This window comes from Rhinoraja longicauda, chromosome 1 (assembly GCF_053455715.1).
Source record: "Rhinoraja longicauda isolate Sanriku21f chromosome 1, sRhiLon1.1, whole genome shotgun sequence".
Classification (NCBI taxonomy): Eukaryota; Metazoa; Chordata; class Chondrichthyes; order Rajiformes; family Arhynchobatidae; genus Rhinoraja; species Rhinoraja longicauda.
In genome coordinates, this window is record NC_135953.1 from 101,867,229 (window position 1) to 101,892,744 (window position 25,516).

The window sequence follows — 25,516 nt, forward strand, 5'->3', positions numbered from 1 at the left end:
TTTAGTGCCATTTTCCAAGTCCAGTCCAAGCTCCAGTTGTTATGAGTGGTGCCTGATTCAGGCAAGCCCCAGGCTGATATGGGCTCCCAGCCATCACTTTCCTTGCTTGACCAGCAACCAACGTCCTCTCCTCGCCCGTCCATCTTTGTTCCCTGGGGGTGCCTCCCGCAGCAAACCTTGAAGGTGCGGTAGGACAGACCCCCGTTCCCTCTCTTCTACTGGCCTCGCTCCTCTCCCATCACGTCCGTTGTCATCGCCAGCTCCATCCTCCTCGTGTCTGGTCTTCGGAGGACAAGCAGCGGCAGCTCAACAGACTCCACTTCCAGGCTACGGTTTCCTGCATCTTCCAAGCATGAGCCGGCCTGCTGGGTTTTACGGTCGGCTGCGGTCCCTATCCAAAATATTTCAGTATTCTGGTGTCTGATTATGGGCACCTTGATCAAGTCCCTCTTCTACAAAATGATGGAGTAACTCAGCAGGTCAGGCAGCATCTCAGGAGAGAAGGAATGGGTGACGTTTCGGGTCGAGACCCTTCTTCAGACTCGACCCGAAACGTCACCCATTCCTTCTCTCCTGAGATGCTGCCTGACCTGCTTACCTGCTGAGTTACTCCAGTATTTTGTGAATAAATACCTTCGATTTGTACCAGCATCTGCAGTTATTTTCTTAAGTCCCTCTTCTATGTCATTGTCATGTGTCACTATCTCTCTATCACCAATACTGGCCTTGTCTGAAATTGCAACTTGTTTGGAAGATTAAGAGAGTTGTTATTAAATAAATATGCAAAATCTTGTTAATTTTAGAAAGCCTTTTGGGATTTGGAAACATCCTTATAGTATGTACATTTTCATTCATTTTTTGTCTAGATTCAACAATATTTGGATCTGCTTGCAATTCAAATTGTGTCCCTACAGATACTTATGAGAGATGAAAGGTGGTTGTTTATTCTTGCTTTTAACCCATTTGACACTGACTTTTTTTCCCCCCAAGCAATACCAGACACTTACAGTTGCAGTCGTGATCTGCAAATTGGCCTTCTAACATTAAGTGGTATATCATTTTTTTCTATGTAATGAATGTGCTGCCAGTTAAATTTTATTTATGGTAGGTTTCCACTATTTTGGTAATTATTGATTATGATTCTTGATTAGTAAGGGCATTAAAGGTTATGTGGAGAAGGCAAGAGAATGGGTTTGAGAGGGAAAAATAGATCAGCCATGTTCAAATGGTGGAGCAAACTCGTTGGGCCTAATGGCTTAATTCTTCTATATCTTGCGGTCATATTTGTGAAATATCAGATAATTCTCCCATTTCTTTTTGTGTTTCACTTTTGACTGATTTTAGTGTACTCTAGCTTAAATATTAATAGGATTTAACTGCTTGTCTGCTAACGACTTGTGGCCACCAATGTTAACCAGCAGCTAAAATGGAGGAGGTTGCGAACATGCTGGGAACACAGACAAGAGTGTTTGCAGTCATTTTGAACCACCTGCACTGCACAGTTCTGGGGTATTAAAATCTACCCAAGAATGTTAATTTATGGTGCACTGTTCACTTGGCCTGAAATGCCAGTTCCTTTATCTGATGAAAGGTTAAATGGTTTGCTTGTATCGCATGTTCAGAGGCATCCCTGATTTATATTTCCCTGGTTGTGCATAGCTCAGCCAGCTGTAGACCCTGAGGAATGGGATGGTGGTGTTTTGACCCGCTGACCTCTATGGATATTTTATTACTACAGTTGAATTCCACTGAAAAACGTTTACATTATGAGCTTGGCACAAAGAATCTGCCTCCTTTGCTGCAGGCTGTTGAGACCATCTGAAAATAATAAAGCACCTTCTTATCTCAAGCTTCACCTGCTGACTAGTTCTGTGTGTGGTCAATGGTTGTGGGGATCGAGCTTGGGAGTAGGGAGATTTCTTAATTATTTTAACAAATATTGATTTTAGTGGAAAAATGATAACCATCAGGTACAGAAGGAGAGCTGATGTACACAAGAATGCAGCTGACAAGACACCTTTTCCAGTTTCTCCACCCGATCCATACTTAAAACATGATGAGCGGAATGAATGCAGGTCGAACTGTGTGCAGTTTTGGTCTCCAAATTTGAGGAAGGATATTCTTGCTATTGAGGGCGTGCAGCTTAGGTTTACTAGGTTAATTCCCGGAATGGTGAGACTTTCATATGTTGAAAGACTGGAGTGACTAGGCTTGTATACACTGGAATTTAGAAGGATGAGAGGAGATCTTATCAAAACGTATAAGATTATTAAGGGGTTGGACACGTTAGAGGCAGGAAACATGTTCCCAATGTTGGGGGAGTCCAGAACAAGGGGCCACAGTTTAAGAATAAGGGGTAGGCCATTTAGAACTGAGATGAGGAAAAACCTTTTCAGTCAGAGAGTTGTGAATCTGTGGAATTCTCTGCCTCAGAAGGCAGTGGAGGCCAATTCTCTGAATGCATTCAAGAGAGAGTTGGATAGAGCTGTTAAGGATAGCGGAGTCAGGGGGTATGGGAAGAAGGCAGGAACGGGGTACTGATTGAGAATGATCAGCCATGATCACATTGAATGGCGGTGCTGGCTCGAAGGGCCGAATGGCCTCCTCCTGCACCTATTGTCTATTGTCTATTGTCAGCTACAAATAATTTGAAAATGGGATAATTTCTTCCAAAGCCAATTAATCCCACCTACCTATCCTTGGTGAAATATTAGACCTGTTATGTCAAAACGCATTGGATTGATGTCATAAACTTAAGTGTTATTGTTACTTTGGTCTCCATACAAGAGGTACAGTGAAACCAAGTACTATTAAGTGCAGAAGTGTGGTGGTTTGATATGTCATCCTGAGGGCTGAATTGATACTGAATTACACATGTTCGCTCCCATCACCATGTTTGTAGAGTGCTCCACTACAAAATGTTCTTCATGAGAAACCATAAGAAGCAGGAGCGAGAGTAAGCCATGTTGCCCAACAAACTTCCACAACAAAGCTTCAGCAACACTAACTGCATCCCCAACCTGCAAGGGTAGCAGGCGCATAAGAATGTCACCACAAGTGGGTTCCCTTCCTTGCAAGGAAATTCTTTCACATTAGTCAAAATCCTAGAACTCTCTCCCTAACAGCATTAGTGATTTAAGAAGGTAGCTCACCACCATCTTCCAGAGAAAAAACAGGGATAGTTAATAAACACAGTCTTTGCAGATATGTGGATCTACCATCATGGAATGTGAGATAAATCGTGCTCTTGCAATGTATTGAGTATAGAAATTAGGAGGTCATATGAAGGTCGAGTCGCAGGAAGATAAGGTGGTCAAAAAGGCTTTTGGCACATTGGTCTTCATCAGTCAGACTATTGAGTATAGAAGTTGGGAGGTCATGTTGCAGTTGTATAACACTTTGGTGAGACTGCATCTAGAATATTGTGTTCAGTTGTGGGCACTATGTTATAGGAAAGATGTTGTCAAACTGGAAAGGGTGCAGAGAAGATTTACGAGGATGTTGCCAGGACTCGAGGGCCTGAACTGTAGGGAGAGATTGAGCAGGCTAGGACTTTATTACTTGGACTGCAGGAGGATAAATGGTGATCTTGTAGAGGTGTACAAAATCATGAGAGGAATAGATTGGGTAAAAGCACAGAGTCTTTTGCCCAGAGTCAAGGAATCGAGAACCAGAGACAGGTTTAAGGTGAGGGAAGATAGGAACATGCGAGAAATGTTTTTACACAAAGGGTGGTGGGTGTATGGAAAGAGCTGCCTGAGGAGTTAGTTGAGGCAGTAACATTTAAGAAACATTTGGACAGGCATGTGGATACGATAGTTTTTTTGATTGATTGATACTTGTGGGCAAGTTGGGCCAAAAGGCCTGTTTCCATGCTGTATGAATCTATGACTCTATGCAAGTGCAAATCTTACCCAGTAGCTGAAGAATTAAAAATAATTTTATTTTTAATTCTTTAAAATGAAAGGCAGGTGTTACTAAAGCTCTTGAAGCTATTGGATGGCTATTAAAATCTGTAATATGCATTAATTACCTTTTAAGAAAAGAAATTTGTTGTTTCTGTCTGTTTAATCATGGCATTATTGCACTGTAACACTATATTCTGTATTCTGGTATTTTTTCTGTTTACACTACCTATTGCACTGTGAATGGCTTGATTGTACTTGTATACACTATGATTTGAAGGCAAGTGAGCAAAGTTTTTCACTATATCTCAGTACATGTGACAAAAGTAAACCAATACCAGTATTGCCTTTTTAATATCTGCAAGGATGCCTTGGCCACTGAGACTCTGCTGATGATAGGGACCCACATAAGGTTTTATTGGAACCCAGGATCATGGTCGCTGGATGTAATTTTATACAGAGGGCTAAATGCCACTGTTTAATGAAAAGGTGAAAATTAAAGTGAAACAATTTTGAAGCGATGAATTCAGTTCCAAATTGAAATACGATTACTTTTAAATAAAAAACAGGGTATTTTGGAAAACTCAACAAGCCAGGCAGTATTTGTGAAGAGACAAGCAGAGTAGGCGTTTTGTCAGTATTTCTGGCATTCCTAACTTTTATTTCAGATTTCTAGCATCCTCTTTTTCACTCTCTGTTAAATTTTAACCTGCACGAGGTTGATAATAAAATTGCTTACAGCCAGCAGTCTCGCATTTCATACCTGAATGCACTCAAAATGAATCAGTTACCTACAAGTGGACATCTGTCGTTAATTTCCCTGAATAAATTGTTGCTGACTTTTGACAAGGTTGCATAATTTATGTGTTTGAGGAAGCATTTTGGGATCAGACATCATGGGTACTTTTGTGTCCTCTCATTGCATGCTTATGGCAGCTCCTGAGTACAGCACTTAATACACACACTGTAGCTTTTGTGCAGCAAAACGTATGGTTTATCCCATGCAAGTGTGAAGTGTTGCATTTTGGAAGATTGGATACAAGGGGAGAGTATACAATTAATGACAAGACCCTTAACAGCATTGATGTGCAGAGGGATCTTGGACTCCAAGTTCATAGGTAACTGAAGGTGGTTGCACAAGTAGATAGGGTTGTAAAGAAGGCAAATGGTCTGCCTGCCTTCATTGCTAGGAGCATTGAGTTTAAGAGTCAGGAAGTCATGATGCAGCTCTATTGGACTTTGTTCAGGGTGCATTTGGAGTATTGCATGCAGTTCTGGTCGTCCCATTACAGGAAGTACGTGGAGGCTTTGGAAAGGATGCAGAGATTTACCGGAATGCAGCCTGGATTAGAGGATTTCAGCTACAAGGAGAGGATGAATCTACTTGTATTGGTTTCTCTGGACATCGGAGGTTGAGGGGAGACTTGATAGAAGTATTTAAAATTATGGGAGCCGTAGATTGGATAGACATAAGCGTAGACTGGGCGATCGTTTCGCTGACACCTACGCTCTGTCTGCCTTGGCCATTGTGATCTCCCGGTTGCCAAACAGTTTAACTCCCCTTCCCATTCCCATACTAACTTTTCTATACTGGGCCTCCTCCATTGTCAGAGTGAGTGAGGCCAAATGCAAATTGGAGGAACAGCACCTCATTTTTCACTTGGGCAGCTTGCAAAGCAGCAGTATGAACATCGATTTCACTAACTTCAAGCAACCCGTGCATTCCCTCTCTGCCTCCCATCCAGACCCCAGTTGACGCACTAGTTTCACTGTCGTCCTGTTGAGTTTCATTGTCGGTATAAATCGTTATCATCTAGCCTAAACCAGCAATGGACCATTGTGGACTCCACCTTTCCTTGATCATCGTTACTTTTTAACTTTTTTGCATACCTCTCGTTTCTCTTTTCTCTCACTCTCAGTCTGAAGAAGCGTCTCAACCTGAAACGTCACCGATTCCTTTTCTCCAGAGATGCTGACTGATCCGCTGAGTTAATCCAACTTTTTGTATCAATAGACAGTCAAAACTATTTTTCTCAGGGTGGAAATGCCCAACACTGCAAGGCAGAGCTATAAAGTGAGAGGGGGAAAGGTTAAAGCTGTGCGGGGAAAATTGTTTTACACAGAAGGTGAAGAGTGCCTTGAACAAGCTGCCGGGGGTGGTGGCTGAGGAAGATATGATACTATCGGCATTTAAGAGACTTATGGATAGGGCATATTGGTATGCAGGGAATGCAGGGATTTGGTCTTGGCATCACGTTCGGCACAGACATTGTGGGCCGAAGGGCCTGTTCTTGCATTGTACTGTTCCATGTTCTATGTTCTAAATGCAATCAATGTGCTGTCTGTGATGAACTTTGCCAAGTTCAATGTGTTTGGCACTAAACATAGTTTAGATCAGGTGAGTTGATAACCTTTCCCTGAACATCGGTATCTGTTTTTTTTAATCAAAGTTGCCATGAGAATAAGGTCTGGCAGTTTGGTGAGCTTCACGTGTAATTTTCCTAACATTGATGTCGCCTAACAGTGACTATATTCACCAGCTCATTATTGCATGAATAATGTTGGTGGTGTATTCATACACATGAATTGTATGTGTTTACAGAGCAGATATTCTCAACGTTTCCAGTTTACCCTAAATATTCTTTCCTTACTGTAACTCTCCAAAAGATGGTTCAACTGGAATATGCAATGTCAGCTCCCTGAATACCCATTCTGAAGCGCATCTGAAGGAAGGTCCTGAAACCTCACCTATCCATGTTCTCCAGAGATGCTACCTGACCCTCCGAGTTACTCCAGCACTTTGTGTCTTCGTTTGTAAACCTGTATTTGCAGTTCCTTGTTTCCCCATTCTTTATCTGTGGTTCTAGTTGGTTAATTGGTTTTGTTTTATTATTGTCATGTGTACTGAGATACAGTAGTTTTGCGTGCCATGCAGGCAAATCATGCCAAACATGAGTACAATCAGACCACACAGAGAGTGCAAACTGAACAGAAAAACAGAAACAGAGTCCAGAATATAGTTACAGCTGCAGAGAAAGTGCAGATTAAAAAAAAAAAGTAAGGTTTGTAATCGGGACTACATCCTTAGGTTGTGACCAAAGAAAGACACAAAAAGCTGGAGTAACTCAGCAGGTTAGGCAGCATCACTAGAGGGAAGGAATAGGTGACGTTTTGGGTAGAAACCCTTCAGACTGAAAGTCAGGAGGTAGGGAAATTAGAAACATTGAAAAGTTCAGAACAAATCAGAGCCAACACCGATGACCAAAGACGGGTAGAGCCCACAATGATCCACTGTTGCCTGTGGAAGAAGTGATAACCAAGGAATATATGGATATGAAAAGTGGAACTGACAGGACAACTAGGGTGGGGGAGGGAGGTCCATTTAATAGTCCGAAAACAGTGGGGAAGAACTTGTTCTTGAATTTGGTGGTATGCGCTTTTAAGCTTTTATATCCTAAGGGGAGTGGGAAGAAGAGGGAATGACTGGGTTGTAATTGATCCTTCATTATCGAAACATATAAGATTATTAAGGGGTTGGACATGTTAGAGGCAGGAAACATGTTCCTAATGTTGGGGCAGTCCAGAACCAAGGGCCAAAGTTTAAGAATAAGGGGTAGGCCATTTAGAACGGAGATGAGGAAAAACGTTTTCAGTCAGAGAGTTGTAAATCTGTGGAATTCACTGCCTCAGAAGGCAGTGGAGGCCAATTCTTTGAATACATTCAAGAAAGAGCTAGATAGAGCTCTTTAGCGGAGTCAGGGGGTATGGGGAGAAGGCAGGAACGGGGGACTGATTGAGAATGATCAGCCATGATCACATGGAATGGTGGTGCTGGCTCGAAGGGCCGAATGGCCTACTCCTGCACCTATTGCCTATTGTCTATTGTCTATTATGTTGGCTGGTTTCTTGAGGCAGCGTGAAGTGTAGATGGGGTGCAGTTTGCATAATGAACTGGGCTGCATCCACAGCTCTCTGGAATTTCTTGCAGTTTTGGGCAGAGGAGTTGTCAAACCAATGTGTGATGAATTCAAAAAGGCTGTTTTCTATGATGAATCTGCAGCGTTTGGCAAGTCATTGGAGCCATGTTGAATTTGCGGTTCGACATGCTGTTGTTCAAATTAAGGTTCAGTTGTACCTCAATGTGTCCTAATCAAAGGTCAACATGGAAATGCACACAACCTTGCTTGCATGCACCCATCCCACTTTTCTTTGTTTGTTTCCTGACATTTTATCACAACCTTAATTAAAAGGGAACATACCTAAAACAGTACAGCACAGGAGGAGGCCCCTCCACCCACGATGTATGTGCCGATGTCTGTCTGAGAGATAGCAGCAGCAAAGGCAGCAACTTTTTGTATTTACACTGCACACTTAACTTAGCATCATGACCCAATGACCTTTCCAGGAACACCATTTAAAAAAACAACTTGACACCTGGTCACAGGAAGTATAAAGGCAGATATTTGCCTGAAGGAGTCAGGTTTTAAGCAGAAAAGACTAGAGTTGGAAAGGTTTGAGGGCAGCTGAAGGCCCGGTTGATGTGGTGATCACAAACAGGGATGACAAGGAGTGAGGATATCCCAGAGTGTTGTGAGGCTGGAGATTACCATGAAAGAGAAATGGTTGGGGCATTGGGGAGGGGCTGGGGATGTGCTGGGGAGGTGCTGGGGATGTGCAGGTGGTTCAGGCCACTGCAGGGTTTAAATACAAGGATGAGAATTTTAATTGAAATATTGTTTCACTGGAAACTAACATAACTCTGAAAGCACAAGGGTAAATAGATCCCATATCTAGTTTAGGCATGACAAGACTGCCAAAATATCTAATAGCTGCTTTTGTCAACTTATGAATTGATTAGGTTTATAATATTATTATCTCTACCTCCCTTCATTATCCACATAGAAGAAATCGCTAAGGTTATATCTTATTTTAAATGTGAAGCTGGAAAGATGTTTTTCCAGTTGTCACAGCCTACAAAGCTCGATCTCAGAAACTAACCAAGTGATAAATCACAACTTGGGGAATGTAGAGAAAACTCCACTCAGGCATGTGTACACCCAGATGCTACTATCTGGGGCCAGAGTAATCAAAAAAGTAGTTTCTGGCTTCAGGTTTACATCTGTTCCACTTTAAGTCTGACCATCTGTTTCACCAGTTTTATACTCTTTCAGAAATTTGCACACTGGTGAAAGATACATGAGTTCCCATGAGTAATGCCATGCCATTGATGGATTGTGTCTTGTTGTTCCCAATGGAAAGAAAAGCTTCCATTCATATGCAATAGTTTGTGTTTTGAAGCACATTTAAAGTAAAGAACATATAAGGTGCTTACATTCGGCTTTTCAAAAGGTTTGCTCGTATTGTTAGAAGAATAGGATACGTGCACAATAAAATCTAGAAATTAGTTGATAAGATCAATGGCAATTTAAACTGTTTATGTGCACTTTATGAAGCACAAACACTGGGGTGCTCTTCATAGAAAGTTACATGATTTTTCAAGACCTTCTCTGAGAGCAGACTGAAGTTCAGTTTGAAAGATAATACTCACAACTGTGCAACATCCTTTTATTGCTGGAATGAACCATCAACCTCACGATAATGTACTCAAAAGACAAAAGTGGAATTGATTTGGATTTGAGAGTATAAACACTTCTTGCGTTTGAGGCAGCAGAAGTTATGAAGCTGCTTCTGCTGTCTTTGTTGTTGTTCGCCTGACTGAGGTCAGTTGACAGGGCTCACCACTCAGAGGTCGACAACGTGAGTCCCAGTATAAACACTAACGCAAGATGACATTCTGAAGAAGAGCCATTTCTCCTTTTCATCTTCTCCTCTCAGTCCCCTTCCACCTACATTCCTTCCTCTGGCTTCACTTTTCATGCCTCTTCTATCATTATCTCCTTATCTCGCACATTTTGTCTTTTCATCTCTGGCTTTTGTTTAACGATCTGCTGTTACACCTCCGGTTGATGCTTGGATCCAGTCACCTCCCTGCTTCTCAATTTGTATCCTGGGTTAAGACGCCTTTTCTGTTTTAATATACATATGAACAACATCTGTTGATATCATTGCAGCCAACCTTTTTATTATTTTGTGTTGTGGGGTGACTACTTATCCATTCTTTCTCCAAATCTTGGATGTTCTTTGTGTTTATTTGTACGGTCAAGATCTTATCTTTTTCTCCCTCACCTTAATCTGACCATTGTCTTAACATGCAAAATCAGGCTGGAGGTTAAACCTGACTGTGTGTTGATTTGTTAAAATTTGAGGAAAAAATAAATAGTGATTAAAACATAAGAGATTACCAGTGATAGATACAATATAAGACACTAAGCCCTGGAGTAACAGCGGGTCCGGCAGCATCCCTGGAGCAAATGGATAGGTGACGTTTCGGATTGGGACACTTCTTCAAATTCCAGCACTTTGGATCTATCTTCTATCTTTGGTATATACCAGCATCTGCAGTTTCTTTCTCTCAATATGGTTGTTTATATTGTTTGTCTCCTATCTCCAACAGTACAATACAATACAATACAATATATCTTTATTGTCATTGTACCCAGGGGTACAACGAGATTGGGAATGCGCCTCCCATACGATGCAATCATTTAAGTAATTAACAGCAACCCAACGAAACGAAACAATTGTAACAGTTTTTAGACAGGGTAAAGTGCAAGTTGATCTATGCGTTGTGGCCATCCGGCTCAGCAGGACCGGTTCATAGCAGCTATGGCCCTGGGGATGAAGCTGTTCCTGAGTCTGGAGGTGCGGGCGTAGAAGGCCTTGTATCGTCTGCCCGATGGAAGGAGTTCGAACAGACTGTTGCAGGGGTGTGAAAAGTCTTTGTGGATGCTGGTGGCTTTTCTGAGGCATCGTGTGTTGTAGATGCCCTCCAAGTCTGGTAGCTGTGTTCCGATGGCCCTCTGAGCTCTATGGACTACCCGCTGTAGAGCTTTCCTTTCTGCCTCCGTGCAGCTGAGGTACCACACAGGGATGCCATGCGTTATATGATAATAGTGCAATGATTCTGGGTCTCTGCCAATACCTCTCTCTCGCTCACTGCCGTTCTGAAGATGACAACATCGAAATCCTAACAGTAGAGTTGAGTACTGTAATAGTAACATCTGTCTACAAGCCACCAACAGTTGACTTCAAATTCCCGTACTATGTTCCACAAGTGCACAGTAAGCCACAGACCATCATTGGTGATTTCAACAACCATAGCACCCAATGGAGGTACAAGGAATCTAACAAAGATGGAGAAGCAGTAGAGGAATGCATGAACACCAACCAACTTAGTCTCATCCATGACCCCAAGCTACCAACACCGGGAAAGTAACCGGTGTTGTGTTTGTCGACCTCTCAGCTGCTTACGACACGGTTAACCATAGATGCCTTCTCCACAAGATCCTGGAGCTTACCAAGGACATCCGTCTAACAGAATTGATTGAAAGGATGCTCGAGAACAGGTACTTCTTTGTCGAACTGGGTAGTAAGAAGAGCTGATGGCGGAACTCAAGAACGGGCTACCACAGGGAAGTGTGCTTGCACCAATACTCTTCAACATCTACACTAACGACCAACCCAGAAGTGAAGGTACATGTCGCTTTATCTATGCAGACGACCTTGGTGTAGCTGCCCAAGCCAGTGATTTCAGTGCTGTTGAAGAACCACTTTCAAATGCCCTCAACAAACCATCACCTTACTACGAAGAGAACCATCTCCGTGCAAATCCATCAAAGACACAGGTGTGTGCATTCCATCTGCGCAACTGAGAAGCCAAACGCCGACTGAACGTCACTTGGTCTGGGACCCCACTTGAAAACTGCGATCACCCAGTATATCTAGGAATCACCTTAGATTGTTGTCTCTCCTAAAGACCCATGTTGAGAAGACAAAAGCTAAAATCTGTGCAAGAAACAACATTGTCAGCAAACTTACTGGAACAAGATAGGGCGCAATTCCTGACACTCTACGATCAACTGCCTTGGCCCTTTGCTACTCAACAGCAGAGTATGCATGCCCAGTCTGGGAAAGATCAGCCCATGCTAAGAAGATTGATCTAGCCATCAATACAACCTGCCGCATTATCACTGGATGTGTTAGATCAACATCAACTGACACCTATACATACAATCTGGTATAGCGCTATCAGATTCGTCAGTGCTGCAAGCAGTAGAGAACGCCATCGCCAGATCACAGATATATGACATCCCCTATTCGACCATGAACCCGCAAAGAGTCCAGGAAAAGAGTCCAGGCTAAAGTCCAGGAAAAGCTTCCACAACGAAGTTGAACCAAATGCTGAAGTTGAAAGTACTAGAGTTGCATTATGGGAAGAGAGACTAGCCAATCTTCCATCAATGACATCCATGTCCATAAGTACCAAAGAAGAACTTTCTCCTGGTGCCGAATCAAGCTGGGCTGAATGGAAATGCCTCAACAGACTGAGAGCTGGTACTGGTCATTGTAAAGTGATTCTCAAGAAGTGAGGTTATATAGACACTGAAGACGTCATCTGCATATGTGGCACTGAACCGCAAACTATGGAGCACCTATTGAGCTGTCCTCTATTGGAGCATGAATGCAAAGCTGAGGACCTCACAGAGAACAATGGTATTGCTAAGAATTGTGTTCAGTTCAGTTTTGGCTGAAACACAATGTCTAGCATGTTGTGGACACGATAAGAAGAAGAACTGCCAGGAAGGCAAACTGGAGACCATTCCCTTTTACTTTTAATATTCTCCTCTGTCAAAAGCTCGTGACCTTCATCTGTTACATTCCCACAGCAGACACAATTGTGATCTCTAATCATTGGACTGCCATTTCACAAGTGCCAAATGATCAATAGAGGTCAAAATTAGAGAAGCAGTTTTCAAAGCTGGGAGATTTCAAAATGAAGAATTGCAACATGTTGTTCACAGTCTTCACCTTTGAAACCATGTATTTTACGTGGACATAAAGTCCTGGGAAGACAGATCGATGTGCTTGATGTGGACATACAGTACTGGAGTGAATTCAACTGCACAAAGAGTACAAATATGAACACACAGAAGAGAAACCTAAATGCCATATTCTGCAATACATTTACATATGATAGTGATATTTAAGATACTTCTAAATAGGCACATGGATAAGGAGGGATATGGATCACATGCAGGCAGAGGAGATTAATTGAACTTGACTCATGTTTGGCAGACATGGTGGTCTGGAGGGCCTGCTCCTGTGCTTGCTTTATGTTCTATGTGCTATGTTCTCTGGACCAATGTTTTGTTTCCATTACTTTCTCATTGCTTTTAGCTTAGTTTATTGTCCCGAGTATGAAGATACAGTGAAAATCTTTTTGTGCAAGCTATCTAGTCAGCGGAAAGACTATATATGATTTCAATCGAGCCATCCACTGTGTACAGATACAAGATAAAGTGAATAATGTTTAGGCCAACAGAAAGTCCAGTAATGGCCGAATAAAGATAGTCTGAGGGTCTCCAATGAAGTAGATGGTAGGTTAGGAATGCTCCCTAGTTGTTGATAGGATGGTTCAGTTGCCTGATAACAGCTGGGAAGAAACTGTCCCTGAATCTGGAGGTGTGCGTTTTCACATTTTGTACCTCTTGCCTGATGGGAGAGGGGAGAAGAGGGAGTGACCGGAGTGAGACTTGTCCTTGATTATGCTGGTGGTCTTGCTGAGACAGTGTAAAGTGTAGATAGTTAATGGAAGGGAGGTTGGTTTGTGCGTTGGTCTGGGCTGTCCACAATACTCTGCAATTACTTGCAGTCTTGGATGGAGCTGTTCCCAAACCATGCTGTGATGCACCCCGATAAAATGCTTTCTAGGGTGCATCTGTAGAAGTTGGCGAGAGTTGTTGGGGACCTTCCAAAGGAAGTAAAGACGTGGTGTGCTTTCTTGGCCATTGCTTCGATATGGCCAGTCCAGGACAAGTTGCTAATGATATTTACTCCTAGGAACTTGAAGCTTTCAACCATCTCTAATTCAGTGCCGTCTATGTATACCAGCATATGTTTTGCTTCTTATGTCCTTCATTCTTCTCCTGCCTTTCACTTTAGCACAGATCTTCCCATTTTTTAATCTAATGATCTATTTTTTTAAATGCAACCAGGCTTCTCATAAGCCTGGAATAACATTTTGTTAAATCTCTCAACACAAGTTGCCTGGCTTTCTGTGCATTTGATGCATGCTTTGTTTTTATTCCAGATTTCCCCACTGTGATTTTGCTTTTCTATTTAATTCCTTTCTTTTATTGTGTCCTGGGCAGAATGAGGTGCCACAGGATAGACATGGACATACAGTGCCCTCCATAATGTTTGGGACAAAGACCCATCATTTATTTATTTGCCTCTGTACTCCACAATTTGAGATTTGTAATAGAAAAAAAATCACATGTGGATAAATTGCAAATTGTCAGATTTTAATAAAGGCCACTTTTATACATTTTGGTTTCACCATGTAGAAATTACAGCAGTGTTTATACATAGTCCCCCCATTTCAGGGCAGCATAATGTTTGGGACACAGCAATGTCATGTAAATAAAAGTAGTCTTGTTTAGTATTTTGTTGCATATGTTTTGCATACAATGACTGCTTGAAGTCTGCGATTCATGGACATCACCAGTTGCTGGGTGTCTTCTCTGGTGATGGTCTGCCAGGCCTGTATTGCAGCCATCTTTAGCTTATGCTTGTTTTGGGGGCTAGTACCCTTCAGTTTGCTCTTCAGCATATAAAAGGCATGCCCAGTTGGGTTCAGATCAGGTGATTGACTTGGCCACTGAAGAATTGTCCATTTTTTAGCTTTGAAAAACTCCTTTGTTGCTTCAGCCGTATGCTTGGGATCATTGTCTTGCTGTGGAATGAACCGCCGGCCATTGAGTTTTGAGGCATTTGTTTGAACTTGAGCAGATGGGATGTGTCTCTCCACTTCAGAATTCATTATACTACTACCATCAGCAGTTGTATCATCAATGAAGATAAGTGAGCCAGTACCTTCAGCAGCCATACATGCCCAGGCCATAACACCCCCACCACCGTGTTTTGCAGATAAGGTGCTTTGTATCTTGGGCAGTTCCTTCTCTCCTCCATACTTTGCCATCACTCTGATATAAGTTAATCTTCATCTCATCTGTCCACAAAACCTTTTTCCAGACTGTAGTTGCACTTTTAAGTACTTCTTGGCAAACTGTAACTTGGCCATCCTATTTTTGCGACTAACCAGTGGTTTGCATCTTGCAGTGTAGCCTCTGTATTTTTGTTCCTGAAATTTTCTGCAGACAGTGGTCATTGACAAATCCACACCTGACTCCTGAAGGGTGTTTCTGATCCGTCGGACAGGAGTTTGGGGATTTTTCTTTGTTATGGAGAGAATTCTTCTGTCATCAGCTGTGGAGGTCTTCCTTGGCCTGCCAGTCCCTTTGCAATTAGTGAGCTCAGCAGTGCTCTCTTTCTTCTTAATGATGTTCCAAACAGTTGATTTTGGTAAGCCTAAGGTTTGGCTGATGTCTCAAAGAGTTTTATTCTTGTTTCTCAGTCTCATATTGGCTTCTTTGACTTTCATTGGCACAACTTTGGTCCTCATGTTGATAAACAGCAATAAAGGTTTCCAAAGATGGTGGAAAGACTGGAGGAAAGACTAGGTGCTGAGAGCTCTCTTGTACCTGCATTAAGGAGGCAATTAAACACACCTGAGCAATTACAAATGCCTGTGAAGCCATGTGTCCCAAACATTATGGTGCCCTGAAATGGGGGGACTATGTATAAACATAGCTGTAATTTCTACATGGTGAAACCAAAATGTATAAAAATACCCTTTAATAAAATCTGACAATGTGCACTTTAAGCACATGTGATTCTTTTCTATCACAAATCTTAAATTGTGGAGTACAGAGGCAAATAACTAAATGATGGGTCTTTGTCCGAAACAATATGAAGGGCATTGTATGTTGCAGCTTTTACATATGTTTAAGCATAGCAAATAGTGAAGACTCAAACAAAAACACCGTGTGGCAGGTGAATTAGAGGATTAACCTTTATCTCGATGCCCTGCCTCTCTGGGTGGCTGATTGCTGGAAAAAGGTGTTAGCAATAAATATGGCCATGCATTTAATTTTTTCTCTGGCTGGATAAATGTGGTCTTTGAAACATCAGTGATACCGAGAGTTTCTATTCACAATCGATGGGTTGAGGTATGAATGGTTTGACGATTCAGGTTGCTTATTCAACTGTGGTCACTGTTAGCAGGTTACGTTAAATCAGATGTCACCCTTACAATAAATTGTTAAGTAGGCCGAAGCTGTCTGGAAAGTAAGAGGAATGGCAGGCAGTGACTAGTGGGGTACCGCAAGGCTCAGTGCTGGGATCCCAGTTATTTACAGTGTATATTAATGATTTGGACGAGGGAATTGAATGCAACATCTCTAAGTTTGCGGATGACCCGAAGCTGGGTGGCAGTGTTAGCTGCGAGGAGGATGCTAGGAGGCTGCAGAGTAACTTGGATAGATTAGGCGAGTGGGCAAATGCATGGCAGATGCAATATAATGTGGATAAATGTGAGGTTATCCACTTTGGCGGCAAGAACAGGAAAGCAGAGTATTACCTGAATGGTGACCGATTGGGAGAAGGGGAGATGCAACGTGACCTGGGTGTCATGGTGCACCAGTCATTGAAAGCAAGCATGCAGGTGCAGCAGGCAGTGAAGAAAGCGAATGGTATGTTGGCATTCATAGCAAGAGGATTTGAGTTTAGGAGCAGGGAGGTTCTGCTGCAGTTGTACAGGGCCTTGGTGAGACCGCACCTGGAGTATTGTGTGCAGTTTTGGTCTCCTAACCTGAGGAAAGACGTTCTTGCCTTAGAGGGAGTACAGAGAAGGTTCACCAGATTGATCCCTGGGATGGCGGGACTTACATATGAGGAAAGACTAGATAGACTGGGCTTGTACTCGCTGGAATTTAGAAGACTGAGGGGGGATCTTATAGAAACATATAAAATTCTTAAGGGGTTGGAGAGGCTAGATGCGGGAAGATTGTTCCCGATGTTGGGGGAGTCCAGAACCAGGGGTCACAGCTTAAGGATAAGGGGGAAGTCTTTTAGGACCGAGATGAGAAAACATTTCTTCACACAGAGAGTGGTGAGTCTGTGGAATTCTCTGCCACAGAAGGTAGTTGAGGCCAGTTCATTGGCTATATTTAAGAGGGAGTTAGATGTGGCCCTTTTTGCTAAAGGGATCAGGGGGTATGGAGAGAAGGCAGGTACAGGCTACTGAGCTGAATGATCAGCCATGATCATATTGAATGGCGGTGCAGGCTCGAAGGGCCGAATGGCCTACTCCTGCACCTATTTTCTATGTTTCTATGTTTCTATGAGATGTGACAGAGGACATTCATAATCAGAAATGATCTGATAGGGTAAACGAGAGGATTTTTTTCCCATGCGACTTTCCAGAATAGTAAGGGACTGATCGAAGATGGTTGCTCACAGATCAATTAATGCTCAACAAATTCCACAGGTTGAGGGGTGTGAAATTTGCGGTTGCATGAGGAGCTTAAATCAAATAACATTGATTTGTTGCTTATTTGAGAGAGGCAAAAATAAAGAGACACAATGATTTAATTAGATTGGAAATGGGCTCAGAAGGAGCAAGAACACCTGACAAATTAGTTGAATCAAATTTTACATTGAATGTAATTTGCAAACTCTTGCATTACATTCTCCTAGCTTCCTTGTTATTTGTGAAGTTTGCTTCAATTGACTGCGGTAAATTTCATTGGTGAATGAAAGATCAATATGAAATTCGGGAGGATAACTAAAAAGAAGCTGATTACACCAGTGGATAGCTCAAAACCAGGGAACAGAGATGGTTTTGTTTTAACATAGAAAATAGGTGTGATGATTTGTAAGGGGTTACAATCAGGGGTCCAGAGTGTTTAATTGCCATTGGGACAATGGGACAATTAAATTCTTGTACAGAGACCCAATGAGATTTTCCCAGCTTACAATCTACTCTGCCTGGTGGAACATTTCCTCACTCTCTCCGACTTCTCTTTTTACTTCTTTCATGTGGTGCAGCTTTGCCCTTCTTTTTGTTGGTTACGATGAATAGCTTTTGGTCTAACCAGACCTGGCACTATTCCCCAACTCTTTTTCCACTACATCGACCACTGCATCGGGGCTCCCTCCTACTCCCGAATTAGCTTATCGATTTCATCAACTTTACTGCTAACTTTCACCCTGCCCTCAAATTCACTTGGATTCTCAGACACCTCTCGATCCTTTCTCAATCCCTCTATCTTCATCACAGGGGACAGACTGTTAACTGACATCTTCTACAGACCCACCAACTTCCACAATTACCTTGACTACACTCCTTCCACCTTTACCTACAGTTTCTCCATTTCTGCTGTGTCTGCTTGGGCAGCACGGTAGCACAGCGGTAGAGTTGCTGCCTTACAGCGCGAGAGACCCGGGTTCGATCCTGACTACGATCCTGTCTGTACAGAGTTTGTACGTTCTCCCCGTGACCTGCGTGGGTTTTCCCTGAGATCTTTGGTTTCCTCCCACACTCCAAAGATGTACAGGGATGTAGGTTAATTGGCTTGGTATAAATGTAAATTGCCCTAGTGTGTAGGATAGTGTTAATATGCGGGGATTTCTGGACGGTGCGGACTCAGTGGGCTGAAGGGCCTGTTACTGCGCTGTATCTCTAAACAAAACCGAACTGCTCCCAAGAATCAGCTTTCCACTCTAGGACATCTTGGGCCTCTCTTGGACCTCTCTTAGGCCTAACCTCACACGTAAATTACACATAAAAATTTTGCAAGGCAGTAAAAAGAGAAAGACAGTGCAAAAAAAACTCAAGACACAAGTTCAAAACAGAATTAGGAAAAAAATGAGTCCATGTAAGAGGCGGTCTGTGGTTCCACTGCTGAAACAATGAAAACTGGCATGTGGTCTCCCAACCTCCCCTTCCCTGAAGTGCCTTCCTGCCCCTGGGTCCCAACCTGAAACGTCGCCTGTCCATGTTCTGCAGAGATGTTGCCTGACCCGCTGAGTTAATCTAATACATTGTATCTTTTATTGTAAACCAGCATCTGCAGTTCATTATATCTCTGTATTTGGCTCAGCATTTTGACAATACTCCTGTAAAGCTACTTTGACATATTTTGTTGGGTAAAATTGCCAAGTAAATGAAAGTTGGTGTACATCAAATTTGCACTCGAGTCAAGGTCTTGTTGTCCTTTCCACAGTACGGCTCTCAGAGTCAAACAGAACACTCCAGCTGAAACACAAAACAACAGTGATTTATAATAGATCTGAACAGTTGTTCCAATACAGCTGTGAATCTAAAGTGGTGCAAACTGACTTCAAAAAATCATCTCGCTTCTTCCTGAAACTTAATTATTCATCAATGTGAAATTGGACTATGTTTTTTACAATCAAGTTTTCTTTCAATCTGTCCAAAATGTACATTAAAATTGATGATTCAGATTTGTTTTGACACTAATGTTTTGTTTCACGGGTGTTGTGTTCTAATTCCAGCTGTTATTCAATTTATTGTCATAATAAATAAATCAGATGAACATTTTGAACAAGATTTTTTAAATACACTAATGTTAGCTTTGTGTTTGTCTTTTGAAGCTATTAAAAACTGCGTTGAAAAGTGTAGAATTTTTAACTATTTCAGAACAAACACCTAATACTTCAAAATCTTAAAATGAGGTACAATAAATACTCATAGACCTTGTGCCTCAGGCATTCATACAATTAATTATCCAAAATCCTCAGTGAAGGAGTGGCACCTACTACATCGGTCTCCAAATAATATTTCTGATTGTTCACTAAGATTGCGCTGGTTTGGATTTTTTCTATTGTGTTATTTAATGCTTTCATGACTAAATACCTCAGTAATTTGACAGTTGTAGACTTGTGACACTGGGTGGCGCTTCAATGGCAGCCTCACCTACAGTCTGTCCTTTTCATCTTTTTGTTTGTTATTTTTGGTGTGTTTTAAAAAGTATGTGTTAATGTTCTCTGGTTTATTTTATGTGGGGGGTTGGGGGTGGGGGTGGGGGGGGGGGTCAGGGGAAACTTTTTTTCAATCTCTTACCTTGCCGGAGATGCGATTATTTTCCGGATCGTATCTCCAGTCGTTCCGCGGCCTAACATCATGGAGCTGGAGGCCTTGCTCGGGACTGACTTTGAGCCTCACCTTGGGGCGTGAACTTACCATCGGAGCCAATTCCTTGCCTGGGATCGACGCTCCAACCGCGGCCTGCGGACTTTAACATCAAGGAGCTCGCAGTCTCGGGTTGAAACCGACGTTGGGAAGCTCCAAAAGCCGCACGACATTCGACAAGCCCCGACCCGGGGTAGATCACCTGGCGCGGGGGAGCTGAGATTCCCCCCCCCCCCGATGCAGGAGCTTGATCGCCCCGATGAGGAAGGCCCGCCGCTGGCTACGGGAGTAAGATCGTCCCGTCAACAGAAGGTTAGAGGCCCCCGATCGCTGGAGGACAAAGAAGGGAGAGATTGAACTTTTTTTCGCTTTCCATCACAGTGAGGAATGCAGAGGAGTCACTGTGGTGCATGTTCATGTTAAAATGTATTTTGTGTGTTCTGTTGCTTTTTATTGGTATGACTGGCAAATGAAATTCCTCGTATGTTGCAAAACATGGCTAATAAAGTATGATTGTGATTATGATTGTTTAGAATTTGGCACAAAACATACTGAAATTATCTGGGTATCGTAAAAATAAACACCATGAGTTACTTTTGTTGATTAGCACAACATGTTTAGTCTGCCTATGTTCAGTAACTTACTTGTATTGCATTAAAGAGTGCTGTACTAGTTAGCACTACCAGAGGTCCATGCTCACTTGGCCTATGTCAATCGCGCTTTGCCTTAAAGTTCCAAAATGAAGATTAATAGGATGCCTTTATTAATGTAGATTAATATATGAAGCTGACTGCAACGTCTGAATTCTCATTCCCAAGGCCGTCAGCCATTCAGACCTTGGTATGTTTCAGAGTTCCTTCCATCCTTGGCCACGTATAAATTGAACTGGAGGTCGATGTCAGTAAACCCGACCTCTCAGTTCTGCACTCAGCATTGAGTGAAACGACAGAGCATTGTTGTGTTGAAGAGAGTGGCCTGGGTTTCCTTCACATACTTAACTTGGATTTCTCATAAATGTATCTATGTTGCTAGACCTAGCTTTAGGTTTAGCTTATTATTATCATATGTGCCAAGGTTCAGTGAAACGTTTTTGTTTGTGTGATATCCAATCTAATCAGATAATACGATACATGATGCAAGTATAAAAGATAGAGTGAAGAGAAAAATAGCAGTGTGCATAATATGGTTCTCAGCAGTGTAGCACAGAGAAAAAGGTCCAATGTCCATAGTGAGGTAAGTTGGAAAATCAGGACTTTACACTATCTTATGGAAAGATTGTTCAGAAGTCTGATCACAGAGGGGAAGAAGTTGTTCCTGACCCTGGTGGTAACTATACCATGTGGTAATGTTTTCTAAATTGTTATTGCTTTCTAAGTGGTTCATCCTGAATTCCTTATTGGATTTGTTAGCTATCTGTGTACCATAGCTTCAGAATCACCCTTTCCATCCTGATAGAAGATGTAATTTCTCATCAATCTGATTTCCATGGAATTGATCACATTTTTTTTCTCTCTTTACAATTCCCTCATTTGCCTGTTTCCTTTATCAAACAACTATTTACTTATTCCTGCTATAAATTCCCCAATAGCTCTTCTATTTTCACATTTCCCATCTTTACCGGGTTTACCCATTTATTGGTGTAGTCCACAGGTCCACAGCAGATGCACATTAACTCCAGGTTTCCAGCCAGCCTTGATCAACTGCAGTTTGTTTACCGATGCAACAGGTCTACAGCAGACACCATCTCCCTGGCCATAAACACATCTCTGGAACATCTAAGCAACAAAGACTCCTACATTAGACACCCATTTATCAACTCTCACTCTGCCTGCAACACCATAATCCCATAATACATCTCCAAACTCCTGGACCTAGGAATCGGCTCCCTCCTCATCCATTGAATGCTCAACTTTCTGACCCAAATGGTGCAAAATTCCTATTGTGGTTACTGTCTGATGTTTTAATGTGTTACCAATGACTAATGTACTTGTCAACAGAAGCTGTAAAAAGTTAACTATAAGGCATTGAAATGGAATTGTAATTGGAAACTTCATTTGTTCATGAGGTATGTTAAGCCATAGTTAGTGATTCATTTTGTGTAAAAGATACAGAAATTAGTATTGTCTTACTCTTTCATGGAGGTATTTATGAATTCCCAACAAATTCTAAAAGCACAGTAGAAACAATTCTCGGCGAAACACAGCAACATGTTTTGATATCCTTAGATATCCGACTTGAAATGTTACCCATCCTTTTTCTCCACCGATGCTGCCTGACTAGCTGAGTTACTTCAACACTTTGTGTGTCTATCTTCAATATAAACCAGTATCTGCAGTTCCATTCGAGTGGTTCCCAGCGAGTGGTTGCCAGCGGCCATCGATCAGCTGTTCGAGTACTCCACCTACAGCAGTGTCAGATGTCCACAGTCAGGGCGGTCGGAGCCTCAGCCCGCGGATGTACCAGCAACGTTGCCTGTGCTAGCGCCTCCTTTGCGCCGGTGAAAGTGGTCGTGGCCTCAGCATCCCACTCGAGGTCCTGCTGCTTGCTGACTAGGAACTTGAACAACGGCCGCATAATCCTGGCAGCCGCTGGCACGAACCAATGGTAGAAGTTTACCATGCCAATGAACTCCTGAAGACCTTTCACCATGGAAGGCCGAGGAAACTGCCGAATCGCCTCAACCTTGGCCGGGAGTGGGACTGCACCATGTTGGGTGACGTGATGGCCAAGGAAATTAATTGAATTAAGGCCAAACTGGCACTTAGCCAGATTAATGGCCAGGCCGTGTTCGTTGAACCGCTGGCAGAGCCGGAGGTGCGCGCAATGTTCTTGACTAGAGTGACTGGCGACGAGAATGTCATCTAGGTAAATGAACAGTAAGTCCAACCCACGGCCTACCATGTCCATAAGGCGTTGGAAAGCCTGAGCGGCATTCTTGAGGACGACAGGCATCCTGAGGAACTCAAACAGGCCAAAAGGTGTGATGATTATGGTCTTGGGCACGTCGTCCGGGTGTACAGGAATATGATGGTAATCGCGGACCAGGTCAATTTTTGAAAATAATTTTGCACCTTCCAGATGGGCCGTGAAATCTTGAATGTGGGGAATAGGATACTGATCGGCCGTCATGGCGTTACTAAGAAGGCGGTAGTCCCCACAAGGCCTCCAGCCCCCAGATGCTTTCGGGACCATGTGAAGGGGAGAAGCCCGCGGACTGTCGGGCCGACGCACAATGCCCATGTCCTCCCGTTTGTTGGAACTCATCCTTGGCAAGCTGCAGGTTATCGGGGGGAAGCCTGCGTGCCATGCGTGGAGCGGCGGTCCGGTGGTGGGGATATGATGCAGCACGCCGTGTTTGAGGCATGCGGATTGGAACTGATGTCAGGATGTCGGGGAAATCTGCTAGTATCTGAGCACACGCGTTCTTCGCAGAAGATACCGAGTCGAGGTGTGGGGCAGCGGGGATGGCGGGGCACAAAGAGATGGTTTGGAACGTCTCAGAGTGGACGAGGCATTGTCCCTTCATATCGAACACCAGAGAATGTGACTGAAAGAAATTGGCGCCCAGCAATGGTTGGGAGACGTCCGCGGCAGTGAAAGGCCAAGTGAAGTGGCAGGAGCCGGAAATAAGGGGAACCATGTGGACACCGTACGTCCGGATGGGGCTGCTGTCGACGGCAGTCAGGGGAGCCTCACCTACTGGAACGGATGTCGGATCCCGACGGGGGCAATATGCTGACCTACTTTCCCGTGTTGACGGGAAAGGTGGCCAGAGTGGCGATCCCAGGTGTAGAAGTGATGTTTCTGGCCAACCGCGACAGCCACTACTGGCCGCCGGTCGCAGCTTTTCCCAGATGCGTGCAGGGAGAACGGCATCCACGGGCCTCAGAACCCCAGCGTTGGTGGTAATAGTACCATGTACCTTTGCCGGCGTCGCCCGAGACCGGCTTCAACGCTGTGCTGGAAATGGCCGCTTGGACCTCCATGGATCGGTCGACACCCGACCGATGGAAACACCATCCTGCAGTTTGGCCAGTCACAGCTCGTCTGCTTGTTCAGCCAGTTGCTGGCGGTCAGCGAAATCGCTACCGGCGACGAGCAGGCGGATGTCATCAGGCATCTGCTCCAGAAATACTTGCTCAAATAGGAAGCAAGGCTGATGTCCGTCAATCAGGAAGAGCATCTCGCTCATCAGCACTGACGGCTTGTGATCGCCGAGCCCATCCATGTGAAGGAACCGGGCGGCCTGTTCGCGATGGCTGAGCCCAAACATGCGCAACAGGAGTCCTTTGAGACCCTCGTACTTGCCGTCATTGGGGGGGTTGGCAAAGGTAATGTATGAGGCACCCGGCAATGTTTTAGTCCAGCGCGCCGACCATGTAGAAATACTTGGTCGCATCGCCGGTAATGCGCCAAATATTGAACTGGACTTCGGTCTGTTGGAACCACACGTGTGGCTGTGGGGTCCAGAAAACGGGCAGTTTGAGAGCGACTGCGTTCTGCTGGGCCGGGTTGTCGTCTGCATCCATTGTCGAAATCCAAAAGAAGCCGTTTTGGATGGTCGAGGGTCACCAATGTAGTAAACCAAGCATTGTGAATCATACGGGTTTTATTAACGAAACAGTGGTTGAACACACGCGCGCTTAGTTAGGAGAACAGTTAGGTGCTGGTTGCTGTTGAGAGAAGCACCACACGTCTGTTCACTCGAGGGCTCGAGCTGAGCTTCTCATCTCCAACTGTCAACTGTCATCTCCCTGTCGTGATCGTTCCAGTTCTGGTGACGAAGGTTCGATCAGTAAGTGGCTTGACCCCTAGGTGGCGCCACAATAGTACCTGCCTCAATCATGGTCTGATGAACTGTACACTGCAAAGGCCAGGAAGCGAGTGGGCAAGATAATCTCTGACCCATCTCACCCTGGCCACAAAATCTTTGAAGCACTTCTCTCTGGAAGGTGACTCCGGACTGTCAAAGCAGCCACAACCAGACATAAAAACAGCTTTTTTCCATGAGTAGTAGTTCTACTCAATAACCAAAGTTTATAGTCTCTTTTTTGCTCTGGTTTATTTTCACCCACTTGTTTAGACCGTAATGTTGTATCCTTATTGTTTTGATGTTGTTATGCTTTATTCTTAATTGTTAACTGTATGTTTGTGTTGTCATTTGTGAGCGGAGCACCAAGGCACATTCCTGGTATATGCACATACTTGGCCAATAAACTTATTCATTCATTCATTCAACTACCTAAGATAGACACAAAAAGCTGGAGTAACTCAGGGGGACAGGCAGCATCTCTGAAGAGAAGGAATGGGTGACGTTTCGGGTCGAGACCCTTCTTCAGACTGGTCTGAACTACCTCAACAGCCTCAACTCCCTCCTCTGACAGCTTGTTCCATATACCCATATATATTATTTGAAAGGTATGAAAGCAAATTG

General features: G+C 43.5%; 1 protein-coding gene across 1 annotated transcript in view; it reads left to right on the top strand.

Moving 5' to 3' along the window:
* Positions 1-25,516, top strand: part of gstcd (glutathione S-transferase, C-terminal domain containing) — a 169,064-nt gene that overhangs the window by 32,819 nt on the left and 110,729 nt on the right. The gene's annotated exons all lie outside the window — the stretch shown is intronic.